Here is a 13,811-nt window from a genome sequence, read left to right as displayed (position 1 = left end):
TATCTGCATTTTAAAATCAGGATACAGAAGATTATAGAGAATTACAGATTTTCCCAAGGCAGTACGATTTGATTCAGCATTTAAGTCCCAGATTTAGCTCTTAATCACCATGCCAATGGAATTGGGATATAGAAGCTTGTTCTTAAAGTGTGATCGCTGGACCAACATCATTAGAATCACCTGGCTATGTGTAAGACAAGGTGAGGCCCAACAATTAATGGCTTAACAAGCGTGCCAGGTGATTCTAATGCACATAAAAGTTTGAGAACCACTGGACATACAAGATTCTACTAAATATTAATTAAAAAAGAGGTTATTATTTCAGAAAGAGAGAGGGATAGTCACTAAATGATAATGAGTTAACTGGCACATTTTCTTTCTTGAAACTTTAAAAACTTTTAACTTTTTCCAGCTTTAATAAGGTATAATTGACATATAATATTGTATAAGTTTAAGGTATATAATGTGATGATTTGATACACATGTATATTGCAAAATGATTACCATATTAAGGTTAGGTAATGCTTTCATCAACTCATGTAATTATCTTTTCTTGTAGTAAGAACATTTAAGATTTATTCTCTTAGCAACTTTCAAGTATATAATACAGTGTTAAATATAGTCACTATGTTCCCTGGTGGCTCAGATGTTAAAGAACTTGTTTGCAATGCTAGAGACTCGGATTCAATCCCTGAGTTGGGAAGTACCCTGGAGAAGCAAATGGCTACTCACTCTAGTATTCTTGCTTTCAGAATCCCATGGACAGAGGAGCCTGGTGGGCTACAGTCTATGGGGTTGCAAAGAGTTGAACACAGCTGAGTGACCTTCACTTCACATGCTGTTTATTAGTTCCTCAGAACTTTTTAACATTATAATTAGTAGTTTGTACACTTTGACTGGTATCTTCCCATTTTTTCCCACCCTGTCACCTGGCAGTCACTATTCTATCCTCTTTCTATGAGTTAGGGTTTTTTAGATTCCATAAATAAATTAGTACTTTTCTTAATCTGTTTTTTTTATTACACTTAGCATAATACCCTCAAGGTTCATCCATGTTGTCACAAATGGCAACATTTCCTTATTTTTATGACTGAATAATATTCCATTGTATATATACCCTACATCTTCTTTATCTACTCATCCATAACAGATATTTAGGTCTTTTTCATATCTTGGCTGTTGTGAATAAATGTTTCCATGAACATGGTGGGGCAGTATCTTTTTAAGAGAGTGATTTCTTTTCCTTCAGATATGTATGATGAAGTGGGATTGCTGGATCACATGGTACTTCCTAATTTTTGAGAAAGCTTCATGCTGGTTTTTCCCCCATAGTGGTAGCAAAGTGTGCCCTTTTGGTTTCTGAAAGAGTATATGATGCAATCACATTAACTTTTTAAAAAATGTTTGATGAAATTCACAGTGAAGCTATTTGCATCTGTGCTTTTCTTTGTAGGAAGATTTTAAATTACTAATTTAATCTGTTTTACTTGTTATATGTCTATTCAGATTTTCTATTCTTGTTTCAATTTTAATAGTTTGTCTTTCTTGAAATATGTGTACTTAATATGTTATTAATATGTTGGCATAGTATTCCAATATTCATAATATTTCCTTATAATTCTTTACATTTCTGTAAGTATAGTAGTGTATGTCTCTTTAACTAACATAATGACTTATTTCTATGTCTTCTTGAAGTATGCGATATAGTTATAATAATCATTTTGTCTTTGTCTACTATTTCTGCTTATCTGTTTTATTTCTGAGTCTATTTTTCTTGATTGATTTTTAAATCCTTACTATGGGTTGTATTTTCCTGCATTTTAACATACCTTATAATGTTTTATTAGTTGCTAAACACTGAATTTTACCTTGCTGAATACTGGGTAATTTTTAATTCCTGTAAATATTCTTGAGTGTTTTTTTTTTAAGGACACAGTTAAGTTACTTGGGAACAATTTATCCTTTCAAATCTTCCTTTTAAGGAACAAAGCAGTCTGTAAATTAGGGCTAATTCTTCCCCACATCTGACACAGTGCATTTCTGAGTAATCTATCCAATGCCCTATGAATAATGCGTTTTTTTACATGCTTAATCATTATCCAGCTAAAAACTGGAGGGGTCCCTCTACATATCTCCCTCTCTTTACAGCTTTTTCTTTTTTTGTTTGCTGTGCTCACTCTAATTACCTTGCCCCCTACCCTCCACCTGTGAAGGTAGCCTCTACTCCTAAATTTCATCTGTTCAACTTAAGGAGACCATCAAGCTATGCTTGGAGTCGCCCTTCTTGTACTACAGCCATTCTCTAAACTTTGGTAAGCTGGAGCATTCAGACGGTCCACTTTGTTTCCCTCTCTTAGGGATCACTGTTCTGCATTGCCCATGTTAAATAACTGTTTCACATATTTTGTTCAGGTTTTATAAAGGAGAGTAAATCTAATCACTGTTTCTGTAATGACTAGAAGTGAAAGTGGAGCTTATATTTTAGGGGAGATAGTTAATAAAAAGATGATTAATGTAAATTAAGATTTGAGTTCTTTAAAAAGAGATTTCAGGGAAAATTTCCTTGAGGATGAACTTTTAGCTTGAAATCTGAATAATGAGGAGAATGTCATTTGCAGATTTAGGGGAAGAGAGTTCTGGCATGGGGTAAAAATCTGGCTAGTGCAAAGGTGCTGCACCTAGAATAGATGATTTGAATCAACTCTATCTCTTTCTTTTAAAATTAATTCATTTATTTTAATTGGAGGCTAATTACTTTACAATATTGTAGTGGTTTTGCCATACATTCACATGAATCAGCCATGGGTGTACATGTGTTCCCCATCCTGAACCCCCCTCCCACCTCCCTCCCCATCTCATCCCACAGGGTCATCCCAGTGCACCAGCCCTGAGCACCCTGTCTCATGCATCGAACCTGGACTGGCGATCTGTTTCACATATGATAATATACATGTTTCAATGCTATTCTCTCAGATCATCCCACTCTTGCCTTCTCCCACAGAGTCCAACAGTCTGTTCTTTACATCTGTGTCTCTTTTGCTGTCTCGCATACAGGGTCATCATTACCGTCTTTCTAAATTCCATATATATGCATTAATATACTGTATTGGTAGAGAAGGAAATGGCAACCCATTCCAGTACTCTTGCCTGGAAAATACCATGGACAGAGGAGCCTGGTAGGCTACAGTCCATGGTGTTGCTAGGAGTCGGACATGACTGAGTGACTTCGCTTTCACTTTTCACTTTCACACATTGGAGAAGGAAATGGCAACCCACTCCAGAGTTCTTGCCTGGAGAATCCCAGGGACGGGGGAGCCTGGTGGGCTGCCGTCTGTGGGGTCGCACAGAGTCGGATGCGACTGAAGCAACTTAGCAGCAGCAGCAGCATACTGTATTGGGTGTTTTTCTTTCTGGCTTACTTCACTCTGTATAATAGGCTCCAGTTTCATCCACCTCATTAGAACTGATTCAAATGCATTCTTTTTAATAGCTGAGTAATATTCCATTGTGTATAGGTACCACAGCTTTCTTATCCATTCGTCTGCCGATGGATATCTAGGTTGCTTCCAAGTCCTGGCTATTGTAAACAGTGCTGCGATGAACATTGGGGTACATGTGTCTCTTTCAATTCTGGTTTCCTCAGTGTGTATGCCCAGCAGTGGGATTGCTGGGTTGTATGGCAGTTCTGTTTCCAGTTTTTTAAGGAATCTCCACACTGTTCTCTGTAGTGGCTGTATTAGTTTGCATTCCCACCAAGAGTGTAAGAGGGTTCCCTTTTTTCTGCACCCTCTCCAGCATTTATTGTTTGTAGACTTTTTGATAGCAGCCATTCTGATCAGCATGAGATGGTACCTCATTGTGGTTTTGGTTTGCATTTCTCTGATAATGAGTGATGTTGAGCATCTTTTCATGTGTTTGTTAGCCATCTGTATGTCTTCTGTGGAGAAATGTCTGTTTAGTTCTTTGGCCCATTTTTTGATTGGGTTGTTTATTTTTCTGGAATTGAGCTGCATGAGCTGCTTGTATATTTTTAAGATTAATTGCAACCCTATCTGTTTAACCTCATCATTTGCAGTTGAGTGAAAGTGAAAGTGGTTCAGTTGTGTCCAACTCTTTGCAACCCCACGGACTATACAGTCCATGGAATTCTCCAGGCCAGAATACTGGAGTGGGTAGCAGTTGTCTTATTATGACCTTATTATTCAGCCAATATGAGCTCTTTTTAAAATTTATTTTTAATTGGAGGATAATTGCTTTATGATATTGTGTTTGTTTCTGCTATACATCAACGTGAATCAGACTTAGGTATACATATGTCCTCTCCCTCTTGAACCTCCCACCCACCTCCCACCCCATCCCACCCCTCTAGGTTGTCACAGAGAACTGGCTTGTGAGATCCTTTCAATTTCTGAGTTAAACTGCTGCTTTTCTTTCTCCACTTAGGCCATCTCCTCAATATAAAATGCCTTATTCTTTATTTCTACCTCTGGAAATCTTACTCCTTGCTAATAACTAAGGCCAATTGCTATCTCCTTCATGGGTCTTCCTTGATAGCCTCAGTCAGCCTTTTCCCTCTGAATTCCTAATGCGTATATATATATATATATATTTTTTTTTTTTTATACCCAAGGTTCTTAACCCTAACTAGGTACTGATTTTTGTACTTATTATAGTCTGATTTTTCTTGGTATTTTATTTTATACTTTTCTTCAGTGCCTAGAACACCTCCTAGCATACAGTAGAACATTAATGAATGTTTATTGGGTAAATGCTTATATTATACTTATTTGTGAATATCTTTTTCTGAAATGACAATTTGATATAGCTAATTTGAAGTAGCCCTTTTGATTTGTAAATTGTAAAAGTACTTAATTTTTTTGTTTTTTTGAGGGTGGGGTGCTGTGCCATGCAGCTTGCAGATCTTAGTTCCCTGACCAGGGATCAAATCCATGCCATCCGTGCCCCCTGCAGTGGAATCTGAGTCGTAACCACTGGACTGTCAGGGAAGTCCCTGAAAAGACTTTTTAGAATTTGTGTAATGTGTTCAACAATACTGACTTTTATCTATGCATGAACCTTACTCTGTGGCTTGTTTCCAATCAATTTCTGATCCCATAACCAATCCTTTCCTCTTTACTGAACCTTCTTAACTTAGAGATCGTACACCAGTGTCTGTTGCACATATTGCTTGGTTGATATAACACTTTATTTTTACTAAGGTAGCATTTAATATTTATTTCATTCTTCTCTAAAAGCTTTTCAAGAATTATTAATAGACTTTCCTAGAGTTTCTAGTACTTTGCTACTCAAATGAGGTTTTCATACCAGCAACATTGGCATCACCTGGGTGCTTGTGAGAAATGCAGGATCTTGGGCCCCACTTCAGACCTACTGAACTAGAATTTGTATTTTAACAAGATTCCCAGGTGATTCATATGCATAGAACATTAGTATCATGTTTTATTTTACAGAGTTGTAACATGAAACAAGTATTTGTCCAGTGAATAAAAAGCTTCCAGATCAAATATGAGTTGTACTGCAAGTCCTTTATTAACAAATTATGTTGAATAGAAACTTTATGAGTTATGTAATATTAACCCATTTGCTAGTTCTGCAAATTCCGAACCCATCCACTATTGACTCTTTTGAATATAATTTATAAATACATCAGTAAATGTCAAAATGCCCATAACATAGTCATTTCAGCATAAGGCAAGTGGTTAGTGAAGGGGCACTGGTTTTAGAATTGAAAGAGAAAGAAATTCAGTTTAAACTAGCTTTGAAATAAGATGCTTATTGGCTTTGGTAATCAAACCACAAGAAGTGCTGGACTGTACATAGATTTGAGGGATAATTATTACTTGTCACTCATTACATCTCTCCTTGCTTATTTTCTGTGATATTTTATGCATTCTCCTGCAAGTATTTTTCCTATGGTGAGAGTCATGGTCTCATATCAGCTCTAGAGCCTCTCATTCCTCCAGTAGATAAGCATGGAGACTAGATGTGTCCCATATCAAGTTTAAGAACCCAGGAGAAAGATACTAATGCTGTTAGCTCACATTGGGTCAGATGCTCATTTCTGGACCAATAAATGCGAGCTAAGTGGGACATTTTCCATAAAAGAGGCAAAACAATAAAATTCCAATATAAGATCCAAACCATGGCTCTGAACTTGTATTCCACGGATAGGGTGGTTCATATTTTTTCTGCTAGATTCCTTTACTGAATTAATGTCTGGGACTACCAAAGCAATTTTTTGTGTTTTGCTGATATGTCTTGGTGGTTCTTTCCACCCTCTACTAGTTATTCACACACTGAAATATTGTTATTCTAGAAATGTACTGATGAATAAAGATGGTCTGAAGTTCTCAAAGCTGTTTTCCCCATATCCATTTGTTCCCATGTGGCATCATGTGGCAGGGCAAGCTCAATCCTCACCATAGAGAAATCTATAGCAATCCTGGATTTCGGAGAAGCTCCTTTTCATGCCCAGTCTAAGGCCTGCCCCATGATGATTGACAGAAAGAATCATCTATTTCTTTTAGGGAAATTCTCTACCCTCACGTGTGATGTAATCTCCATTACCCAGACAAAGAATAAAAATATTGAATAGTATATTCCTAAAAGTCTCTGTAATTTAGTAATAAGTGATATCAAGTGGGAGATATTAATATATATGTGGGAAATATTTCTCTTGTTCTAGAAGGGCACAGTTGGGCTAAAGATTAATCCATTTTATAGTGTTTAAATGACACACCTCTGAGCCTTCAACACCAGTATTCTTTTTTTTTTTAATTTAATTTTATTTTTTAAACTTTACATAATTGTATTAGTTTTGCCAAATATCAAAATGAATCCGCCACAGGTGTACATGTGTTCCCCATCCTGAACCCTCCTCCCTCCTCCCTCCCCATACCATCCCTCTGGGTCGTCCCAGTGCACCAGCCCCAAGCATCCAGTGTCGTGCATCGAACCTGGACTGGCAACTCGTTTCATACATGATCTTTTACATGTTTCAGTGACATTCTCCCAAATCTTCCCACCCTCTCCCTCTCTCTCAGAGTCCATAAGACTGTTCTATACATCAGTGTCTCTTTTGCTGTCTCGTACACAGGGTTATTGTTACCATCTTTCTAAATTCCATATATATGCGTTAGTATACTGTACTGGTGTTTTTCTTTCTGGCTTACTTCACTCTGTATAATAGGCTCCAGTTTCATCCACCTCAATAGAACTGATTCAAATGTATTCTTTTTACTGGCTGAGTAATACTCCATTGTGTATATGTACCACAGCTTTCTTATCCATTCATCTGCCGATGGACATCTAGGTTGCTTCCATGTCCTGGCTATTATTAACAGTGCTGCGATGAACATTGGGGTACATGTGTCTCTTTCCCTTCTGGTTTCCTCAGTGTGTATGCCCAGCAGTGGGATTGCTGGATCATAAGGCAGTTCTATTTCCAGTTTTTTAAGGAATCTCCACACTGTTCTCCATAGTGGCTGTACTAGTTTGCATTCCCACCAACAGTGTAAGAGGGTTCCCTTTTCTCCACACCCTCTCCAGCATTTATTGCTTGTAGACTTTTGGATCGCAGCCATTCTGACTGGTGTGAAATGGTACCTCATAGTGGTTTTGATTTGCATTTCTCTGATAATGAGTGATGTTGAGCATCTTTTCATGTGTTTGTTAGCCATCTGTATGTCTTCTTTGGAGAAATGTCTATTTAGTTCTTCGGCCCATTTTTTGATTGGGTCATTTATTTTTCTGGAGTTGAGCTGTAGGAGTTGCTTGTATATTCTCGAGATTAGTTGTTTGTCAGTTGCTTGATTTGCAACACCAGTATTCTTATTTATGGTTACATCACAGATTTCTTCATGATTATTCTCTTGAAATAAAGACAGTCTTACTTTTAAGAACTGTAACTCTTGAACACCTACAGTGCTTCTAAAACAAAGCCACTTTAATGTTTTACTACACCAGTGAGGTTAGTAATAATTTTTGGTTTGAATAATCAATATTGATAACGTGCAGTGTTTAAAGGGTTCTAAGTATGTGGTTCCAGTAGAGTTAGGTGTGGTGGTTTTTACTGTAGAAGTGTTTTTATTCGTTGAGACTCTTCCTGTGAATTTATAGTCTAATGTAGTTTCATAGGACTACGGTGCTATTCATTCATTTATTCATTTAACTAATTACTGCATGCTTTCATTCACTTGTTCACTAAAAATATTTGTTGAATTCATAATAGACATGCAGAGCGATGATGGATCCTGAAAAAACAACAGGGAACAAGACAAATTTATTCCATACTATCGTGGAAGAGACTCTAGTAGAATATTTTGAATGAAGCTCAAAATCAGTATCTTTTTTCACTCTTGGTGGAAAATAAAAACCCAAAAACTTCCATGCCCTTATGAAGAGAGTCGCACTGTTGTTATCCCTGATGTCCTGACCTGACTCTGGAAATTTTATTTAGTTTACCATAATGATTCATTCATTCATTCAGCTGAATCGCATTCTTTGCTTCCTGTCTCCAGCAGATCTATGTCTTCTGGGCCACAGGAATTAAAATTTCATGGTGAGAGAACTGACACCACGATACAGTTTAAAAATATTTGTGCACTTTTATGTAATCAGAGATTTTAACAAAAGAAATGATTCTTATTCATCTCTGATCAAACTACTAAACTCTTTTCCCAGTGAATATTCTACCTCCCCTTCTGATAAAAAAGATTTGTTGCTTATTTTATACATATTCTTACAGTTAATTTGTTTGAGACATTATTGTTACATTGTTGTAATTTGAGTTGAATGAGTCCTATTACTTCAATATTTTGCTAACTTGCTGCAGGGAAGGAAGCAAAAACAACAAAAATAAACCTCACAAATAGGATATAATGAAATAATTTGAAAAGACAAGATAATTTGAAAAGACAATAAATTGAAAAGACAAGGTGTTTATTTTCACTTTATTCATCTAGTTTTTAAGGTAAACAATAACTGACTTCTATTTTTTTAATTTTTGAGCCTACCTTCCCTCCAGTTTCTGCTCTCTTTGCTTTCTTTCTTCGTCTCCTGGAGTATAATTGTCTATACTTAAATTTCTCTCCTCCTATGGTTTCTTAAATTGCCTCCTACCACTCTATGAATTGCTCTTGTGAAGGTCTTCAGTAACTTCCTTCTTGTTAAATACAAGAGGAATTCTTACTCCTCATCTGTTTTGAGTAATGGAAATGCCATTCTTCCAATTTTCAGGCCCAAAACCTTGGCATCATCCTCAATTCTTTTTACATCCTGCAAGCCATCCTTAAGCAAATTCTGATGGCTCTATATTCAAAACATATCCAGAACTCCACCATTTCTCATCTAGTTCAAGCCATTATCATTTCTTGGTTGGGTTATTACAATAGCTTCTTACCTGGTTTCTCTACTTTCTTCTTTGCTAACCTGTCTATTCTTGACACTTATTCTCGTTGCTGGAGAACTGATTCACTCCAATTATAGCTTCGTGGTCCACTACTTCACTTCTTTCAGGTCTTCATTTACATGTCACCTTCTTAGTGAGGTCTTCTATGGCTACCTACTTAACGTTGAAAACCCAGACATGCCTTACTCTTCTTTCCTGCTCTCTATTTCTTCATTGTACTTACCATCATCTCAGATACTGTATGTTTTACTTATACCTATTTACTTTTTGTCTTCTCTATCCCTTTACAGAGAGCCCATGGGGTCACACAGAGTCAGACATGACTGAAGCGACTTAGCAGCAGCAGCAGCAGCATCCCTTTACACCAATTAGTCTTTTTGAATTTTTTATTTTCCTACTATATCCCCAGTTCCTAGGACAGAAATTATCAAGTATCTGGCACATAAAAGTGCTCAAATAATTATTCATTGAAAGGAATAAATTTTGTTGCTTCTAGGATAATTTTCCATTGGGTCAGAAATAGTCTGAATAGGTTTATTTCTATAGACATAGTTTTTACTGAGAGGGAGAATATTATATTTTTTTATTCAACTATAATGAAGAGCACAGCATAGGGTCTTGTAGGGTATTACAGTTTTGCAGGGGAGCTGAAATAGATAAAACATCAACACAGATTTATACAAATAAAAACAATTTTAAGAATATATTGAGTTTAAAGATACTTCTGAAGGTTGAGAAATGGTTGGATGTATTGGGAAAATGGTTTCTAGAGTTGCAAACTGGGAATCAGGAATAGTCGAAGCACATATTTAGGTAATAAATGGATCAATGAAAAGTCTGGAAGAGTTGAACCTTTTGAAGAAACACAGTCCATCATCAGGCTTTCTCCTGGTCCCAAACCTATATTGCCAACTCTTTTCTGATTTGTCTGCCTTCAGATGACTTCCACAACCTCAAATTCAATGGAATTATTATAATGGCCACCATTTGTCGAGGAATTACCATTTACTTGCTGCTATTCTAAGTGCTTCACATGTGCTAGCTGATTTAATCCTCAGAACAGCCTTGAGTTGGTTCTTTTATTACTTTAGTTTTATAGGTGAGGAAACTGAGACAAGGGATTTTTAGAAATTTGCCCAAGGCTACACAGATATTGGGGCTTCCCTGGTAGCTCAGATGGTAAAGCATCTGCCTACAATGTGGGAGACCCAGATTCGATCCCTGGGTCGGGAAGATCCCCTGGAGAAGAAAATGGCAACCCACTCCAGTACTCTTGCCTGGAAAATCCCATGGACCGAGGAGCCTGGTAGGCTACAGTCCATGGGGTCGCAAAGAGTTGGACACGACTGAGCAATTTCACTTCACTTCACCTCACTTCACACCACACAGGTATTAGGGCTTCCCAGGTGGCTCAGTGGGAAAAGAATCCACCTGCAATTCAGGAGACATAGGAGATGCAGGTTTGATCCTTGGATCAGGAAGATCTCCTGGAGGAGGTCATGGCAACCCATTCCAGTAATCTTGCCTGGAGAATCCCATGGACAGCGGAGCCTGGCAGGCTATTGACTGTAGGGTCACAAAGCACTGAAAAGGACTGAAGTGACTAAACATGCAAGCACACTAATACTAAATGACACTTCTGAGTACAAAGTTATATTCTTAATCACTGTTGTTATTTTCAAGATAGAATTTTGTAGGTGTTGTCTCAGTCTGTTTCTTTTACTGTTTTCCATATGTTGTTGAATGTTACCACTGTCTGTCAAGCCAAACTCCTACACATATTTATCTTCTTCTTTTTCTGCATTAGAATAATCTATAAGTCAATGTATTTTTCCTTTTATATATTTCAGATATATATATCCTTTTAGATATTTCATATCTATTTTCTTTTGTCCATTATTACTGCAGATATAATTCAGGCTCTTAATCATCTCTTATCACCAAGGATAACTAGTCTCTCTGCCACCAGTCTTGTCCCAGCATCTTCCATGTTATAGATTTTTTTTTAACTGCTTATATGTCGTATCACTTTTCTGCTTAAGATCCTTAAAGAGCTTCCTATTATCTGTAGGATAAAGTCCAATCTTATTTTGAGAATGAATTGGGCGTATGTCTTTGCTTCTTCCTTCTTTCCCTCCAGTTTTCTTTCATACATTCCATGTATCAGCCATATACAACTTCTCTGAGTTCTGGAACACTTGATATTCCTCTTGTCTGGAATACTTTTATTCTCTTCTCCTCTACAACCCATGCCATAATAAGTTGTCATATGGAGTGTTAAGTGAATTTTGTCTTTCCCACAGAGTTTCCCACAGTGTTAGCTCTCTGAGGATTTGCTTTATGCCTTATTTTTCTTTATAATCTTTGTACCTTTATACAGTTTTATTTATTTAGCACATATTGTAATGTATAATTTATTATAGCACATAATGTATGTACTGATTTATAAACCATAAGTCAATGAATGGATGAATATACAGATGAGTATCAGTAGGTATATATTTGTTTTTGCAATTTTGGGAATACTCTTCAAAGACTGAGTAGTTGAGGAAAGTAGTAGAGACAGTTATCTGATTGGGCTGGTTAACAGTGAGGTACAGAGTTGGAAAAGTTTCCCTTTTGAGTTTAGTTGAGTCTCTTATTTTTTGGATTAGGAAATGGAAAATGGAAATTCACTCCAGTATTTTTACCTGGAAAAATCCCATGGACATAGGAGTATTTTGGGCTACAGTTCAAGGGATCGCAAAAGTCAGACACGACTGAGTGACTGAGCACACAGTCTCTTATTTAGTTAATAAAATAAAGAAAGTACTAGCATGATTAATTTAAAAATTATAATTTTCACTCCAGTCATAAAGAAAGGCAATGCCAAAGAATGTTCAAACTACCACACAATTGCACTCATCTCGCAGGCTAGCAAAGTGATGCTGAAAATTCTCCAAGCTAGGCTTCGACAGTACATGAACCATGAACTTCCAGATGTTCAAGCTGGATTTAGAAAAGGCAGAGGAAGCAGGGATAAAATTGCCAACATCCGTTGGATCTTCAAAAAAGCAAGAAAATTCAAGAAAAACATCTGCTTCATTGGCTACACTAAAACGTTTGACTGTGAATCACAACAAACTGTGGAAAATTCTTAAAGAGACGGGAATACCAGACCACTTTACCTGCCTCCTGAGAAATCACTATGCAGGTCAGGAAGCAACAGTTAGAACTGGACATGGAACAATGGACTGGTGCCAAATTGGGAAAGGAGTAGGTCAAGGCTGTATACTGTCACCCTGCTTATTTAACTTATATGAGGGTAATCATGTGAAATGCTGGACTGGATGAAGGACAAGCTGGAATCAAGATTGCCGGGAGAAGCAGATGATACCACCTTTCTGGCAGAAAGTGAAGAGGAACTAAAGAGCCTCTTGATGAAAGTGAAAGAGGGAAGTGAAAAAGCTGGCTTAAAGCTCAACGTTCAAAAAGCTAAGATCATGACATCTGGCCCTATCACTTCATGGCAAATAGATGGGGAAATAATGGAAACAGTGACATACTTCATTTTCTTGGACTCCAAAATCACTGCAGATGGTGACTGCAGCCGTGAAATTAAACGAGTAAATGACCCTTGCTTCTTGGAAGAAAAGCTATGACAAACCTAGGCAGCATATTAAAAAGCATAGACATTACTTTGCCAAGGTCCATCTAGTCAAAGCTGTGGTTTTTCCAGTAGTCATGTATGGGTGTGAGAGTTGGACCATAAAGAAAGCTGAGTGCTAAAGAATTGATCCTTTTGAATTGTGGTGTTGAAGACTCTTGAGAGTCCCTTGGACTGCAAGGATATCAAACCAGTCAACCGTAAAGGAAATCATTCTTAAATATTCATTGGAATGGCTGATGCTGAAGCTGAAGCTCTGATACTTTGGCCAGTAAATGCGAAGAACCGACTCATTGGAAAAGACCCTGATGCTGAAAAAGATTGAAGGCAGGAGGAGAAGGGGATGAGAGAGGATGAGTTGGTTGGATGGCATCACTGACTGAATGGTCATGAGTTTGAGCAAGCTCTGGGAGATGGTGAAGGACAGGGAAGCATGGCATGGGCGGTTTATGGGGTCGCAGAGAGTCCGAGCCAACTGGGTGACTGAACTGAGTTGAGGGTGAATAATCTGTCCATGGTTCCCGAACTACTTAGAGACAGAGATTTCAAATTCCATACCTTGCCCATTGTAAGGCACAGAATATTCTTTTAATGTTCTTTGGAAAATTTTGAGTATATGGTATATTTAGAAACCCATAAATTTTTAGTGATAGGTTATGGAATGGTTTGGATACTTAAGAGTGTTGACTGACTGACTTAACCTGTTTCAACCAGTTAGTTGCTGGTCTTGAATTT

The sequence above is a fragment of the Bubalus bubalis genome, chromosome 2 (genome assembly GCF_019923935.1).
Source record: "Bubalus bubalis isolate 160015118507 breed Murrah chromosome 2, NDDB_SH_1, whole genome shotgun sequence".
NCBI lineage: Eukaryota > Metazoa > Chordata > Mammalia > Artiodactyla > Bovidae > Bubalus > Bubalus bubalis.
The sequence above is the reverse complement of the archived record's forward strand: the minus strand, read 5'-3'. Positions refer to the sequence as shown.